The sequence below is a fragment of the Pleurodeles waltl genome, chromosome 10, assembly GCF_031143425.1.
Source record: "Pleurodeles waltl isolate 20211129_DDA chromosome 10, aPleWal1.hap1.20221129, whole genome shotgun sequence".
NCBI classification, from domain to species: domain Eukaryota; kingdom Metazoa; phylum Chordata; class Amphibia; order Caudata; family Salamandridae; genus Pleurodeles; species Pleurodeles waltl.
The window spans coordinates 901,640,748-901,658,020 of NC_090449.1; the positions used below are offsets into that span (position 1 = coordinate 901,640,748).

The 17,273-nt window shown below is 51.4% G+C and overlaps 1 long non-coding RNA gene across 1 annotated transcript in view; it reads right to left on the reverse strand.

The window, feature by feature from the left end:
• Window positions 1-1,882: 1,882 nt before the first annotated feature.
• Window positions 1,883-17,273, reverse strand: part of LOC138260838 (uncharacterized) — a 277,773-nt gene continuing 262,382 nt past the window's right edge. The window contains exon 4 of the long non-coding RNA XR_011199020.1: window positions 1,883-1,913. This is a non-coding gene — a long non-coding RNA (uncharacterized lncRNA). The remainder of the gene's footprint in view (window positions 1,914-17,273) is intronic.

The window sequence follows — 17,273 nt, forward strand, 5'->3', positions numbered from 1 at the left end:
CGTCTCAAACCAGGCTCTCTGCCTGCCCGTTGTTTCTTCTTACCTGAAATAAAAAGTCCACCTTGGTTCGGCTCTTGCTGTTGAAATAACACTGCTGGAAAGACTGATTTCTGGGACATTGTTTCTGTTCATTGCAAGCAGCCACCTTGACCTCACCACCGACGGCTCGTGCGGGGTACCCTCATGAACGCCAAATGCAGCTCTTTTCTTACACTGTTGATCCTTTAATTGAGATTGTCATCCACTGCTTATCACTTGACGTTTGACTGGTTCCTTGCTAATCCCAGAACTCCCTCTTACCCTCAGGGACCCTAGATGGTTTACAGGGCTCCAGCTGTATGCCGGTATTGTTTAGGCCCCGGCAGAGCCCCAAATGTTCACGTCTGTGTGGCATGTTGTGAAACCACACACCCCCAACTGATGTTTTTGAGGGAATTTCAATGGGTTTTTAACAATGGATTGGGTATACCACAGTGGAAAAGGGATGATGTTTCCTCATCCAGATGGATTTGGTTGTATTATTAAATTTGTAGTCTGCAAATCCATCATTAATTCAGAGTGGTGACTTAAACTTACAAAAGGCTGTCTCGTGTCTTTTTGGAATACAGAAATGTTGAAAACGACTGAAGTTATTTACAGCAAACTGCAGGGCTGGTGGAATTCTATTGATCGATTTGTGTTACTTGGTACAGTGATTCCTATGGGATGTAAAATGGAAAGCTTTTCTATTTTCACCCTCCTATTTACCTTCCCCCATCAGGGAAATCTGCACGGATCTTGACATAGTAAAACTTAGCCAGGTGCAATGAGTTCCAATTTAATGCAGATTTGGCGAATGATGCCAGAGTTATTAGCAGCAGTACTCTAAATAAGTAGATCTCTTAACTGACTTGAAACACATTTGTATGGCTGCAGCGTCACTGCCAATACCTCGATGTCAACATACAATGTAGATTGCTGATAAGGGTGGTGTAGTCGCAACCAGAAGCATGATTACAGTTGTGTGATTGATGTATCAGGGTCAGTGTCTTGATATTTCAGTAAAAATTACATTGGCAACACAGTGGGTAGTCATATGCAACATTTATTGTTACATCCATTAAATACAATTGTAAGTTGAATCATGGTGACATACCTAGCAATAACTCTGAATATTAAATGTGGGCTTGTAACCACAATGTCCCTTCAAATGACATTGTTGAGGGATATTTTAGGGATTCGCTATAATGTTTAATGATCTTAGAAAATAAGCATAACGTTGTTTAAAAGTGGGTCATTTCATGAATATTAGCTGTCTTCTTACAAGCCACCACAATCTTCACATTAAGAGAGACTTAGTCGCACCCCACTTAGTTTTTGAAATGCAACAATTCGTTTTTTCACTACAGGGATCAATTTCCTAAATCAACTGAGCAATTCCTTTCTCATGTTAGTTGCTACATTGTCCTTGACGGAATAGTGTTTGCTCGCAATACCCCGAGAGCCTGTTGAAATCTCTAGTATTTTTTCAAAGATACATGTTGGTTGTCAAGTTGGACTTCCCTGGATAAGATGCAAGTAGACCCTACTCCTCTCATGTTGGCGAGGTCCACAAAAAAAACACCTGTTGTTCACTTGGTGGAAGGCTTGAAAAATTTCCTAGCTATCAAGAAAGAAAGTTTCAATTCTATTAAGGACACGGAGGCGAGGATTATGCATATCTTTCTTCACTTTTATTAAACAGCAGAGTTCAAAGTTCAACAGATTAGAAAAAATGAACTACAACACCCATGAGACAACGTCTCCATGGTAACCAATGTCCTATCACTGTTATCTCCGACGGTCTGTATATAAATCCTGTGGTGCCGTCGTACATCCTCGACTACAGTGAGATAGGAAGTGAAGGTGTCTTTAAGTTGCTGCGGTTTCCGTTCCTAGGAAGCAATGTAATGCAATGAGAGATTTGGACGTGTGTTCTCCAAAGGTCTAAACAGTTGAAATAGTTAAACAATTCCAAGAATCCTTCCCCCCTCATCATAAGCATCAATAATACATGCAAATTCCATTATTAGGCTTGAACAATTTCAATATTAGATTGTATCATTGATATCATTGATAATTGAAAAAGAGCATACTACCTCCAGTGTTGTTATGTCAGCTCCCGGGTGGGCGACATTTCTCTAATGTTGGGCGGGATAATCCTCGCCTCCGTGTCCTTAATAGAATTTAAACTTTCCTTCTCGATAGCTAGGAAATTTCTCCTTCTATGTCAGGACGGGAGGCGAGGATTATGCATGTTTAAAGCTTACTTACTCCCAATGAGGCTGCTTCGTGAATTGGTTTAAAATATAATTTTTTGAACGTAGACTCTGACGACCAATCAGCAGCATTCATGTTGTCTTCCAGTCTTCCACCTACCTGAATGGCTTTGGACATGGCACCCCGAGTGGAGTGTGCACCAAAAACCTGTTGTAGGAAGTTGGCTCTGTATATACTATTTCAAAGGGTTCCCCTTAGAGGTAAGATAGTGGCAAAAAGAGATAATTCTAATGCTCTATTTTGTGGTAGTGTGGTCGAGCAGTAGGCTTATCAGAGGGTAGTGTTAAGCATTTGTTGTACACACACAGGCAATAAATGAGGAACACACACTCAAAGACTTACTCCAGGCCAATAGGTTTTTATATAGAAAAATATATTTTCTTAGTTTATTTTATGAACCACAGGTTCAAGATTTACAAGTAATACTTCAAATGAAAGGTATTTCACTCAGGTATTCTAGGAATTTTGAATAATCACAATAGTGTGTACAGTTTTGACAAAAATTGCAATAAGCTATTTTAAAAGGGCACTCTGCAAAAATCAACAGTTCCTCGGGGAGGTAAGTAATGTTAAGTTCACAGATAAATAAAACACTTACAGGGTTGAAAGTTGGGTCCAAGGTAGCCCACCGTTGGGGGTTCAAGGCAACCCCAAAGTTACCACACCAGCAGCTCAGGGCCGGTCAGGTGCAGAGGTCAAAGTGGTGCCCAAAACACATAGGCTTCAATGGAAACAGGGGTGCCCCGGTTCCAGTCTGCCAGCAGGTAAGTACCCGCGTCTTCGGAGGGCAGACCAGGGGGGTTTTGTAGGGCACTGGGGGGGACACAAGCAGGCACAGAAACTACACCCTCAGCGGCACAGGAGCAGCCGGGTGCAGAGTGCAAACAGGTGTCGAGTTTCAGATAGGAATCAATAGGGAGACCCGGGGGTCTCTTTAACGATGCAGGCAGGCACAGGGGGGGGGGCTCCTCGGGGTAGCCACCACCTGGGCTAAGCAGAGTGTCGCCTGGGGGTCGCTCCTGCACTGGAGTTTGGTACCTTCAGGTCCTGGGGGCTGCGGGTGCAGTGCTGGTTCCAGGCATCGGGTTCCTTGTTACAGGCAGTCACGGTCAGGGGGAGCCTCTGGATTTCCTCTGTAGGCGTCACTGTGGGGGCTCAGGGGGGGGTCAACTCTGGCTACTCACGGGCTCGGAGTCACTGGGGAGTCCTCCCTGTAGTGTTAGTTTTCCGCAGGTCGAGCCGGGGGTGTCGGGTGCAGAGTGGAAAGTCTCACGCTTCCGGCGGGAAACGTGGGGTCTTTAAAGTTGCTTCTTTGTTGCAGAAAGTTGCAGTTACTTGAACAGGGCCGCTGTTCTCGGGAGCTTCTTGGTCCTTTAGATGCAGGGCAGTCCTCTGAGGCTTCGGAGGTCGCTGGTCCCTGTTGGATGCGTCGCTGGTGCAGTTTTCGTCGAAGTAGGGAGACAGGCCAGTGGGGCTGGGGCCAAATCTGTTGTCGTCTCCGTTTTCACTGCAGGGCTTCAGGTCAGCAGTCCTTCTTCTTTAGGTTGCAGGGATCTATCTTCCTCAGTTCTGGGGGGCCCTAAATACTGGATTTAGGGGTGTGTTTAGGTCTGGGAGGGCAGTAGCCAATGGCTACTGTCCTTGAGGGTGGCTACACCCTCTTTGTGCCTCCTCCCTGTGGGGAGGGGGGCACATCCCTAATCCTATTGGGGGAATCCTCGTTCTACAAGATGGAGGATTTCTAAAAGTAAGAGTCACCTCAGCTCAGGACACCTTAGGAGCTGTCCTGACTGGGGGTGACTCCTCCTTGTTTTCCTCATTATCTCCTCCAGCCTTGCCGCCAAAAGTGGGGGCAGTGGCCGGAAGGGCGGGCATCTCCACTAGCTGGGATGCCCTGTGGCACTGTAACAAAGGGGGTGAGCCTTCGAGGCTCACCGCCAGGTGTTACAGTTTCTGCAGGGGGAGGTGAGAAGCACCTCCACCCTGTACAGGCCTTGTTCCTGGCCACAGAGTGACAAAGGTACTCTCCCCATGTGGCCAGCAACATGTCTGGTGTGTGGCAGGCTGACAAAAACTAGTCAGCCCACACTGGAAGTTGGGTATGTTTTCAGGGGGCATCTCTAAGATGCCCTCTGGGTGTATTTTACAATAAAGTGCACACTGGCATCAGTGTGCATTTATTGTGCTGAGAAGTTTGATACCAAACTTCACAGTTTTCAGTGTACCCATTATGGTGCTGTGGAGTTCATGTTTGACAGACTCCCAGACCATATACTCTTATGGCTACCCTGCACTTACAATGTCTAAGGTTTTGCTTAGACACTGTAGGGGCATAGTGCTCATGCACATATGCCCTCACCTGTGGTATAGTGCACCCTGCCTTAGGGCTGTAAGGCCTGCTAGAGGGGTGACTTACCTATGTCACAGGCAGTGTGAGGTTGACATGGCACTCTGAGGGGAGTGCATGTTGACTTAGTCATTTTCTCCCCACCAGCACACACAAGCTGTGAAGCAGTGTGTATGTGCTGAGTGAGGGGTCCCTAGGGTGGCATAAGACATGCTGCAGCCCTTAGAGACCTTCCCTGGCATCAGGGCCCTTGGTACCAGGGGTACCAGTTACAAGGGACTTACCTGAGTGCCAGGGTTGTGCCAACTGTGGAGACAAAGGTACAATTTAGGGAAAGAACACTGGTGTTGGGGCCTGGTTAGCAGGGTCCCAGCACACTTTCAAATCATAACTTAGCATCAGCAAAGGCAAAAAGTCAGGGGGTAACCATGCCAAGGAGGCATTTCCTTACACCTGTACATTAATGCCCGCTTCCATCAAAACCCATTTGATCCACCTAGCGATGGAGGGGGAGGAAACTGCCTTAAAGGGCTTCTTTATTGAAATCAACAATTGTCTTTCCCTAGGTGGCCGGTGTTCAGCCGTCACTTCCTCATATGTCTTCAGACACCTTACCACACACAATTTAGGCGTATGTTCAAAAGCTGGATAAGTTACTGACCTGGTATTACACTTTGTTCATCTGGATATCGTGAATGTCACTCCCTCTGGAGAGAAGACCCTAGCGGATATATCCAGTACTCTCACGTCCGATACTCGTTTGCACGAGATGAGGCATAGCAAAATAGCTAGTTTTGCTGACTGTTCCTTCCGGGAAAGATATTGGTGGTCCTGCCAAGAGGTTAAAAGACGCAGAACCTGGTTGATGTCCCATCGCTCTGAGTACCTGGGTTCAGGAGGTCTGGTCATCCTGATTCCTTTCAGCAGCTTGCACACCCATGGGTGCTCCCCCACCGGGCAGTTGTTAATAGGGGGGTGTCCGGCCGATATTGCAGACCAAAATGAAATAATCGAGCAGTAAGACTGGCCGGACTCCGCTAGAAAATTTATGACATCTGTACCTAACCTGGGCCCCCGTGGGATTGATGTGCCTTTCCACACACCAACAGACCTAGCGGTTCCAGGCTGATCTGTACCTTTTACATGTGCTCGGAGCCCAGGCTTGTCTGATGAATTTTTCAGCATCCTGTGAAAGTCGTCTGTCTTTCCAGCGAGGTCGGAAATCTTCCAAGCCACCAGAGAGAGGTGGCCCTGAAGGACCAGCGGATGCTGATGTCTTACTGGGTTCAAGAGAATTGTCGGGAAATCCGTGAGTTGAATCGGAAAGTCGCAGGAGAGTTCCTGTAGGGATGGAAACCACACTTGTGACCTCCAAAGAGGGGTTATCAGGACCACCGTGGATTCTTGGCGACGCACTTGGGCTGTCACTCTCGGAATTAGAAGGAAAGGGGGGATCGCGTAACTCTGATCCCACCCCCAATTCTGTAGGAATGTGTCCACCGGGATCTGGATGCCAGCTGAAGTAGCTTGGTAGGTGGGCATTCCATCTGGACACAAAGAGGTCCACTGAACAGGGACCCCAGTGCTCCATGAGCGCGAGGAACACAGCTCTGTCCAGTTGCCAGTCGCTGCGATTCTCCAGAAATCTGGAGTTCCAGTCCACAAGGGTGTTCTGGGAGCCCGGGAGGTACTCCGCCATCACCGATATTTTCCGTTGGAGGCAGAAGTGCCAGAAATCCTTTGCCATTTCCGCTAGGGCTCTCGAGCGAGTGCCCCTAAACGATTTATGTATTGCACCGCAGATACGTTGTCCATTCTCAAGAGAATACAGCAAGAGACTTTGTCCTGCGTCAGGGACCTGATCGCAAAGGATCCCGCCAGGAGCTCTAGGCAATTGATGTGTAGGTTGAGTTCCCGTGGGGTCCAACGTCCTCCGAATGAGACATCCCCACATCGGGCTCCCCAGCCGTAATGGCTAGCATCCGATTCCATCACGAGGTCCGGTGAAGATCCGAAGATTGCTCTGCCGTTCCACGCTTCCATGTGGTCCAGCCACCACTGGAGTTCCGTTCGCGCCTCCTGGGGAAGAGTAATCAACACGGAATAGGTTAGTCCGCACCGAAGGTGGTGAGCCTTCAGGCGTTGAAGAGCCCTGTTGTGCAGCGGGCCCGGAAAAATGGCCTGAATCGAGGATGAGAGAAGTCCCACCACTCTGGCCAATTGCCGGAGAGAGATTCTGTCACGTCTCATGACCTTCGTCAGCTCCTTCTTGATCTTGTAAATCTTCGAGATAGGGAAACTGAGGGAGCCTGCTTTGGAGTCGATGAGAAACCCCAGGAAGGTCATTGACTGCGAGGGGAGGAGGTCTGATTTCTGGGGATTTATCACGAACCCCAAATCCTGGAGGAGTTGAATAGTTGTGGTCGCATTGGAAAGCAGTTGCGCATGGGATTGGTCCATGGAGGATGTCGTAGAGATAAATGATCAGGCGGATCCCCCAGGACCGTAGGTACTCCACCATTGGCTTGAGCAGTTTCATGAAGCACCACGGTGCCGACGATAGGCCGAAGGGCAGGGACGTGAATTCGAACTACTGATCCCTCAAAAGGAATTGCAGGAATATGCGATGAGGGGGAAACATCGCGACCGTCAGATAGGCATCCTTGAGGTCCAGACGAATCAGCCAATCTCCTTGCAGAAGAAGATCCCTGAGCATGTAAATGCCTTCCATTTTGAAGTGTCTGTACATAACCCACTCGTTGAAAGCTTTGAGGATGATTACCAGCCGGAAGCCTTTGTCTTTTTTCTCTACTAGGAAGAGGTTGCTCACAAAACCCCTGGGGTGACGGACTGATATGCGAATGGCCTCCTTGCGCATGAGGTCTTGGACTTACGAGTCTATCAGAGCGGGGTCCCTCTCCATAAAGACCAAAGGTCGCGGCATCCCCTTTTGAACCGGAGTTCCCCAGAACTCCATGTGGAAGCCCATCACAGTCTGTAAAACCCAGGCATCTCATGTTATCTGTGCCCACTTGTGCGTAGTCTCCCTCCGAGAATTTGAGGGGAAAAAAGGGTAATTCTTACCATTGGTGCCTCTAGGAGCATTTGCTCTGCCACGGGCCCCTCTTCTGCTCTTTCCTCTACCCTGATTGGGGAAGAAGGCGCCTTGTCGGCTGTCTCACCATCCATTGTTTCTGGTGGGATAGGAATTGGGGCCTTGTTGGTACATGCGGCCAGAGGAGCAACCCCTGCCTCTTCCGGCCCCTCCAAAAACCTTCCCCGGAAAGATCTTTTTTATGTAGGACTGAGCTTTATCAAGCGCCGAGAAGGTGGCCACGAATTTGCCCAGTTCTTTCACGAAAGGGTCGCCAAACAAGTTCCCTTGGGTGATAGCCCCTGCTTCTGAGTTGGAGAGTTCTCCCAATTTGGAGTCGATTTTAATTAGTAAATAGCGTCGCCTCTCCGTGGAGAGAGCGCAATTGGCGTTACCCAAGAGACAGACTGCTCTTTGGGCCCATCCTGCCACGATATCCGTAGGCAGGGGAGTATTAGTGTGCTTTGAGTGCTCAGCTAGCTGTATTATCTGTGTCAGGGGTCCTAAGACATCCAACAATTTGTCCTGGCATGCTCTCCAGGATCAGTCTATGCCCTTTTTGGGGTCTTTGATATATTTTGCGAAGAATGTGCACATCTTCGGGTCAATCTCTGGGGTTGCCACTACTTTGCCTGGCAGAGTAGGGCGAGGACATTTGGACCTCAGCCGGGCCCTAACCTCCTTGTTCAGAGGTTGCTGAAATTTGCTGGCGACATAGTCCGCTACTCTCTTCTCCGGTCGCCATTCAGACGATCTAGGGTGATATATGCCATCCGGTTCGAACATTTATGAATCGGAGTCCTCAGCCTCCTGTGGGTCTGATATGGTAGGGGCCGGACGCCAAGGACGACCGGAGTCATGCTCATTATCAGAGGAAGAATTCCCCTCTGTGTCCCCCTCGACCCGCTTGGGTGACCCTGCATCAGGGTCCAATATGGGGTGAACCTCTTCACCAGTCTCTCCGGGGTAAGATCCCTCCTGAAAGGGTGGTCGCTTAAGCATGCGCGCACTCTTATGGAAGACCTCGGTGAGGAAATCAATGCCTTGCAGGTGCCCCGCTTTGCGCTTGCGTAGTTTCTTGGGAGCCGTCGCCGTTATTTTAGGGTCAGCACCCATCCCCGCAAACATGCCTGTCCCCTTAAAAACCTGGTCAGGTAGTTTAGCTACACTATCCTTAAGGGGAGCCAAGGCCCTGGTTATGGCCTGGGTAAGGAAGACATCCACCTCAGGAGGAAGCACACGCTGCGAGGTGCCCCCCCCTGGGGGCAGGCTGGGGTAGAAATCGTGGTCCTGAGTGGACTGCATAGAGGGACACAGTAGGTGAGATATACAGGAGAATCTCCCTTATTATAATAATGAGGGAAGCCCCCGCACTCCTGTCAATGAATTGAGACCAAACGGCCTCGGCGCACGATTTTCGGTCACTGCTTTGCGCTCTTCGAACGGGAGCTGTCCTTACCGCTGATGCGGTGTTCTGCGGGGGTTTGAGGGTTAATATGAGCTACACGCTCAAGAAAAAACCCTACTGTGCTATTCTAAAGCGATCGAGCGATCACCGCGTCTCGGATCGCTGAGGAAAGTGCTTCGGGACACCAGCGCACGCGAAAGAACGCCCTCTGGCGGACCCGACACGAATCAAGAAACAAATCTGTGCTCGGGCATAGAAAGCCTACTGCGCTTACAGAATCAAATACACAGTAATTTATATACAATATGCCGGCACAAAGCTAAGCACATCAGTATACAAAAACACTCTTTCCCTCAACAATCTCAGAGACAGTATGGGCCAAGAGACTTAACTGACGATGAGCAGTGAAGAAAGAGGAAGGACGACGCACCACAGGATTTATATACAGACCGTCGGAGATAACAGTGATTGGACATTGGTTACCATGGAGATGTTGTCTCATGGGTGTTGTAGTTAATTTTTTCTAATCTGTTGAACTTTGAACTCTGCTGTTTAATAAAAGAGAAGAAAGATATGCATAATACTCGCCTCCGGTCCAGACAGAATTTCATTTCTGTTTGAAGAACTGAGGGCACTGCTATATGCTGGTTTCGATGCAAAGCAGTCAGTGTTTTGCACAACAGGGGCCGTATTACAGATAGGGGCACTGCCCTTGTTTGCACCTAGCGCACCTTTAAACATGCCCTGGGTGTAAACAGGGACAGTTAGTTTTATTACAATTCCTGCACTGCCCCCTGGGGCTGCAATAAACCCCCTTCTTCACTGGGGGCAGGGTATTCAGTTAAATACGAAGCAACTGTTTGCAACCCGCTCTATGTTGCACAGTGCAGGTGGCATGCCACCGGCTCTTTCAAAAGGGAAGAGATATCCTCTAGTAGTAAGGTGCAGTAATTGACTGTCGTAATTTAACTCTCACTCCTAGGCGAGACTGCTGGTTTAGAGATGACAGCACTTTTGACTGAGTCACTCCTACAACAAGTCGCAACTGTCAGCCCAACCCTCCAGGCTTTCTGGCAGCCTTACGCATGGACTCTAGATTGCGACATCTCAGGGCAGTCGTGGTGGAATGGAAGTTACCCTTTTCTCACGTTAGTAATAAGTCTCAGTCACACACAGGCAATAAAGGAGATGCACTTTTTTTGTGGTGCACTGTGCACCTCCTAAAGACCTGCTTGCCTCTGTATTGGGAACCATAATAGGGTGCCGGCACAGAGGCCACACTCCCATACAAATGAGGGAACACCCTCTCAAGACAATGCTGGTGCTACAGGTGCGCCACCACTATCAGTATTACAGAAGGGGATGCACAAGCATCTGCTGCTTCTTCTGAAATACCATTTTGCCCCAGGGGCTCAAAAAGCGGGTGCACACACCCATTGCACATCTAAGGGCACTATTATGGCCCTCATTATAACCCTGGCGGTCGGTGGTAACAGGCCGGCGGAAAAAAAATGGAATTCCGACCGTGGAGGGAACCGCCAACATAGACAGACACTTTAACACTCCGACCGCCACGGCGGTACAAACAAACAGCATGGCGGTCACCGCCACCAGACAGGCTGAGGACAATGTACCGCCTACAGTATCACAACCTACCAATCCCCCACCTTTTCCGGGGCGGAATCACCGCGAACAAAAACACGGCGGAAACAGGACTTCGAAGGGAAAATGCTCACCTCTACACACCCCACGAGGAATCCGGACGCCATGGAACCTGAGCTCCAGATCCTGCCAGCCCTTATCTTCTTGCTCCTCTACCAGGAGCATGAAAGCCGGCGGCGACGACCACAGTGAGTACTGCACCTACGACACAGGGGAGGGAAAAAACAGGGACACACGCATGCAACACCACCACCCCCCCCACCGACTACAACATACGCACTAATACAGCATGATACATTACAGTTACACCCCCCCAAATCCCCTGGAAGAATGCAAAGACAAAAGGAAATGAGTGTAACCATTGTAATATATTAAAATCCAGTACGCAAAAATATATATACACTATAAACAAATATATACACCAAGAATAGTAGTCCAGGTAGTGCGCCATTGAAGTCCGTGGAACACTGGGCCCACACGGCATGGGCGAGGCCCACACTCAATCCCCGAACATGACGGAGGGAACACTGCAGGGGCATCAGATAGCAATAAAACAGGCACCTCAGGGGGAAGGGAAAGGGGGGCACCTCAGCCGGTTGAGTGCACGACGCCAAATCCACGAGGGGGCCACATGCACACTGTTCAATCCTGGGGAGTGCAAAGCCACAGTCTCTCAAGTCTCTACAGTGGGTGGGTTGCCCACGGTTCCATCCTGGGGAGTGCAAAGCCACAGTCTCTCAAGTCTCTACAGTGGGTGGGTTGCCCACTGTTCCATCCTGGGGAGTGCAAAGCCACAGTCTCACAAGTCTCTACAGTGGGTGGGTTGCCCACTGTTCCATCCTGGGGAGTGCAAAGCCACAGTCTCTCAAGTGGATAACAGTCTCCACTGGTTCTGGAGGGGGCCTTGTGCCCAGAGTGCTTCATCCTGCCAAGGAGTGAGGTAGTGGATGTCATTCTCCACTGGTTCTGGAGGGGTCCTTGTGCCCAGAGTGCTTCCTCCTGCCAAGGACTGAGGTAGTGGATGTGAAACTCCACTGGTTCTGGAGGGGGCCTTGTGCCCAGAGTGCTTCATCCTGCCAAGGACTGAGGTAGTGGATGTCATTCTCCACTGGTTCTGGATGGGGCCTTGTGCCCAGAGTGCTTCATCCTGCCAAGGACTGAGGTAGTGGATGCCTTACTCCACTGGTTCTGGAGGGGGCCTTGTGCCCAGAGTGCTTCCTCCTGCCAAGGACTGAGGTAGTGGATGTATCTCTCCACTGGTTCTGGAGGGGGCCTTGTGCCCAGAGTGCTTCATCCTGCCAAGGACTGAGGTAGTGGATGTATCTCTCCACTGGTTCTGGAGGGGGCCTTGTGCCCAGAGTGCTTTATCCTGCTCGTGACAGACTCAGTAGCGTCAGTGCCCTTGGCGCTCATGGGCCAGCGGTGCTTGTTGCGGTGGTGTCCTTGGCAGCGGTGCTTGTGGTGGCAGTGTCCTGTTCAGCGGTTCTTGTGGTGGCGGTGTTCTAGGCAGCGGTGCTTGTGGCGGCAGTGTCCTGTTCAGCGTGCTTGTGGCGGCAGTGTCCTGTTCAGCGGTGCTTGTGGCGGCGGGGTCCTTGGCAGTGACTCAGCTGCTGGCGGTCGTGTCTGGCCCAGCGGGCTGGTGCTGGCGGTCCTTTATGGCCCAGCGGGGCTGGTGCTGGAGGTGGCCTCCTGGGCAGCGGGGATGATGGCGGTGGCCTCCTGGGCAGCGGGGATGATGGCGGTGGCCTCCTAGGCAGCAGCGCTAGTGCTGGCCTCCTGGGCAGCAGGGCTGGTGCTGGCCTCCTGGGCAGCGGGGATGATGGCAGTGGCCTCCTGGGCAGCGGGGATGATGGCGGTGGCCTCTTGGGCAGCCGGGATGATGGCGGTCTTCTCCGCCGTGCTGCTTTTCCCAGACTTGCTGAGTTTCTTGTGCCCCTTCCCCGCCTTAGAAGGTGTCGCAGCTGACTCCACACTCCCACCTGTACCCCTGGGAGCGGCTTTGGTGGCTGGAGTCTTCCCCCTCTCCCGCCGGGCACTGGCCAACTTTTGATGCTTGACAGGTGGGGGACTGTCTGTGCTGTGGCTCCGTGCCACACTGGCTACCCTGCTGCCCGGTGCATTCCAGATTCCAGTGACTACAGGCACCACTGGTCCCGGAGATGTTGTGGCTGAGGTGCTAGGTTGGGACCTGGAGAGTCGGGCCCTAAGAGACTGATGGTGTGGGGGAGGTGAGGGAAAGAGGCCAAGGGTGGACAGGAAAGTTTCTTGGGAACACTGGGACGGGTAGCTGGAGGGGGTTTGGGTGTGGAGCAAGAGGTTGTGGTTGTAGGAGGTGTTTGTTTGGTCACTTTGGGTGAAGGTGCATGTGCTGTGGGCTGTCGTGAGGTGGATGGCTGTTGGGTGGGTGTTTGTGTATCTTGGGAGGTGGCGTCACAGACACACTGGGAGATGACACAGGGGACGTGTGAATGGTAGTGGGGGTGGTGATTGCACGTGAGCGGGGTGTGGTGCTGTGTGTGCTGGTGATGGAAGTAGTGGCTGTAGATGTAGTGCATGCAGGTGGGAGTGGAGACGAGACTGGGAGGGAGGAGGGAGACGAGGAGGAGGGGGACACAGTGAAGGCAGTGGATGTTGGTGTGTCTGCATGTGTGTGATGCTTGCGTGAGTGCCTGTGGGATGTGTGGTGCTTATGTTTGCCTGAGCTTCCCTTGAGTGTTGACGTGTGTGCATGCTGGTCTGAAGGTGTGCTTGGGATAGGCTGAGGTAGAGAGGATTGGGTCTGGGTGGAGGAAGTTGGAGGGGGGAGGCTAGAGACAGGGACGATAGCTGCCATCAGTACTGAGGCCAGAGTCGGAAAAGCTCGCTGAAGGGCCGCCTGACCAGAATAAATGTCCTCCAGGAATGCATTTGTTTGTTGCAACTGCCTTTCTACACCCTGGATGGCATTCAAAATGTTAGACTGCCCAACAGTGAGGGACCTGAGGAGGTCAATGGCCTCCTCACTGAGGGCAGCAGGGGTGACTGAGGCAGGGACTGAGGTGCCTGGGGCGAAGGTGATGCCCACCCTCCTGGGGCTGCTGGGAGGGCGGTGCTGGTAGGGGGGGTGGCGGCTGTACCTGTAGATGCGGGGGCACAGATGTGGCCGCCACCACAAGGGAGCTCCCATCAGAGGACGAGTCTGTATCACTAGTGTCAGCTCCTGTCCCCGCCGTGGAGCTCCCCTCGCCCTTCGTCCCACTGGTGAATTCCGAGTCCGTAGTCTCGCCCTCCAGGGCCATGTGGGATGCAGCTACCTCCTGCTCCGGTGCCACTGCTCCTCCACCTGATGATGCTAATGCACACAAGAACAGGGAGACCACAAAAAGGGGGGGAACGACAGAAGAAAGACATGATGAGTGCATGCATTACCGCTACCGTTGGCGGACACGACAGACACAGAAGCCCCCTGCACTACGCCGCGCACTTGGGGTCCACTGTTCAATCCCTGGGACATGGCCTACAAGGCTATGGCCGACATCTGCACACATGGATGTCACAGGAGCCTGACTAGGTGTACTTGGCACTGTACACAGGTGGGGTGGGGTGCCACAGGGTCTGCCAGAACAAGGGGACCTAACTAGAACATTCGCCCTGGCCTAGGGAAACCCGCAGCCCACCTCCCCTACCCAGACACCTCCATTGCGTGCAAAATCAGCAGAATGAGAGTTTACTCACCCCCTTGTGGCTGCTGTGATGCCCTCAAGTGCCCAGCCAACTCCGGGTACGCCACTGCCAGGATCCTGAACATCAGGGGGGTCATGGTGCGACGGGCACCCCTCCCACGTTGGGAGGCCATCCCCAGCTGGGCCTCCGCCATCTTCTTGCTCCAGCAGCGAATGTTCTTCCTTCTTTTACAGCAGTGGGTGCTCCGTCTGTGGTAGACCCCCAGGGTCCGGACTTCTTTGGCACGCCAAATATCCTTCTTCTGGTGGGCGCTGACCTACAGGAATAGTATAGGGGAAAAGGAGAAGATATAACCATCCGCAAAGTCACAGTCATTGGCCCCCATGCCTACCCTTGCCATGTGGCACATGCACTCACCGTCGTTTCATGCACGCCTCAATCTCCCCCCCATCTTTCATCCACCCCACTCCACACAGGCATAGCCCATACAGCATGCTCCCAGTGTACTTACCTGTTTTTCTGGAGGACCGTAGAGTATCGTGTACTGGGGGAGGAGTTTCTCCAACTCCTCCGATGTGAAGGCAGGGGACCTTTCCCCAGACACAAAAGCCATTGTCTCTTCCAGACTGAGGTCACAGCAGCACTTGCAGTGTAGGTCCTCTCCTGTCGAAGATCAGGTATCGAGTGATTGAACAGATAGAAAATGGCGGTCACGTCCGCGGCAGTGCGTACCTTCACTGCCGGCGTACAACGTCATTGGCTCCTGGGACCCATAGGGTCCAATGTTAACCAATGCAGAATTGCGCCGCGGTCTTCGACCGCCTACTGCGACGTGTACAACGCCAACGCAGCTATCTCACATCCCATTGTCCCACTTTACAGGTCAGGCAGCCGCCATTTCAGGGGCCCACATTGCTTAATTTTTAACTGTGTCACAAATACCTAGGCCTTGCCACAACACTCATACAGGCCAAATTTCGGATTATGATTCGTGTTCTGTGTAAGCTCTGGGTACGTACCTCTGAGTTGGTTGACTCTGTGCTCGCTGTTGTCCTTCATAGGCACCGTCCGCTGGGACAAGTGAGGAGATGGCGGCATCCTCCGGTGTACAGACCGCTGGTGGACCTGTCGACAATGGAAGAAAGACATGTGATCATCACCTACAGGCTTGATCGTACTACAATCCTGGAAATGTGTGCCCAGCTGGAGCCAGACCTGATGTCAGCTATTCACCATCCTACAGGAGTCCCCCCTCTAGTGCAGGTGCTGTCAGTACTCCATTTCCTTGCAAGTGGGTCATTTCAAACAACAGTGGCCATAGCATCAGGGATGTCCCAGCCTATGTTTTCCAACGTGTTGTTCAGAGTGTTGTCTGCCCTGCTTAAACACATGCAGAGCTACATCGTTTTCCCTCAGGTGGAGGATTTGCCTACAATGAAAGGTGACTGGGACATATCCTCAACATCATAGGTGCCATTGATGGGACACATGTGGCTTTGGTACCCCCCCGCAGGAGTGAACAGGTGTACAGAAACCGGAAGAGTTATCATTCCATGAATGTGCAGATGGTGTGTTTGGCAGACCAGTACATCTCCCATGTGAATGCCAAATTCCCAGGCTCAGTGCATGATGCTTACATCCTGCGGAATAGCAGCATCCCTTATGTGATGGGTCAACTCCAGAGGCACCGTGTGTGGCTATTAGTTGAGTGCCTGGAAGCAAGTCAGTGGGAATGGTTGTCTGGGTCTGGGGATATCCCTACAGGTTAGTGTGTGTCTAACAGTTGCCCTCGCCATTTGCAGGTGACTCTGGTTACCCCAACCTGTCATGGCTACTGACCCCAGTGAAGAATCCCAGGACAAGGACAGAAGAACGCTACAATGAGGCCCATGGGCGAACTCAGAGGATTATAGAGCGGACCTTCGGCCTCCTGAAGGCCAGGTTCAGGTGCCTCCATATGACAGGTGGAACCCTATTCTACTCACCGAAGAAGGTGTGCCAGATCATTGTGGCCTGCTGTATGCTTCACAACTTAGCTTTGCGATGACAGGTGCCTTTTCTGCAGGAGGATGGTCCAGATGGCGGTGTAGTGGCAGCTGTGGAGCCTGTGGACAGTGAAGACAAGGAAGCAGAAGAAGAGAACATCGACAACAGGAACTTGGTTATCCTGCAATATTTCCAGTGAGACACAGGTAAGAATACAAACCTGCCTACTACATGTACTTTAACACTACTAACTCTCTACTGTCTGTCGTTTTCACCCAGTGTATGGTCACTGAGTTTTCAGTTTCCCTTACGATTTCACAGATGTGGGTCCCACTGTGTGACATCTGCTTTTTTTCCTCATGGACTAGAGCTGTGTGACATAGGTATGTTGACATTACAATTGAAAGAGCATTATGTCACTGTAATTCCTAATACACTATTTCGAAATCACAGACAGACTCCAGATTGTTTTGTGCTTTAAGGGTGTTTATTTCAGTGCTCAATATTTGAGGGGGTTGTACAATGGTGAGGGGTGATGGTAGAGGAATGTCCATGGCAGAATGCAGTTTATTAGTCTCACAGGTGCATTGCCCAAATGGGCATAGGAAGTGGAGCTTGGGCAGTTTGAGGATGGACAGGGTGACAAGGTGGGACAGAAGGATGACATTCAGGGTGGTCTCATTTCTTGGCAGGGGTCTTGGCATCGTTCTCTGTCTTTGTCCTGGATCTCAGGGACCGTTTGCGGGGTGGTTCTCCCTCTGCAGGGGGTGGGGTGCTTGTGTGGCGGTCCTGTAGCAGTGCCTCCTGTCCACTAG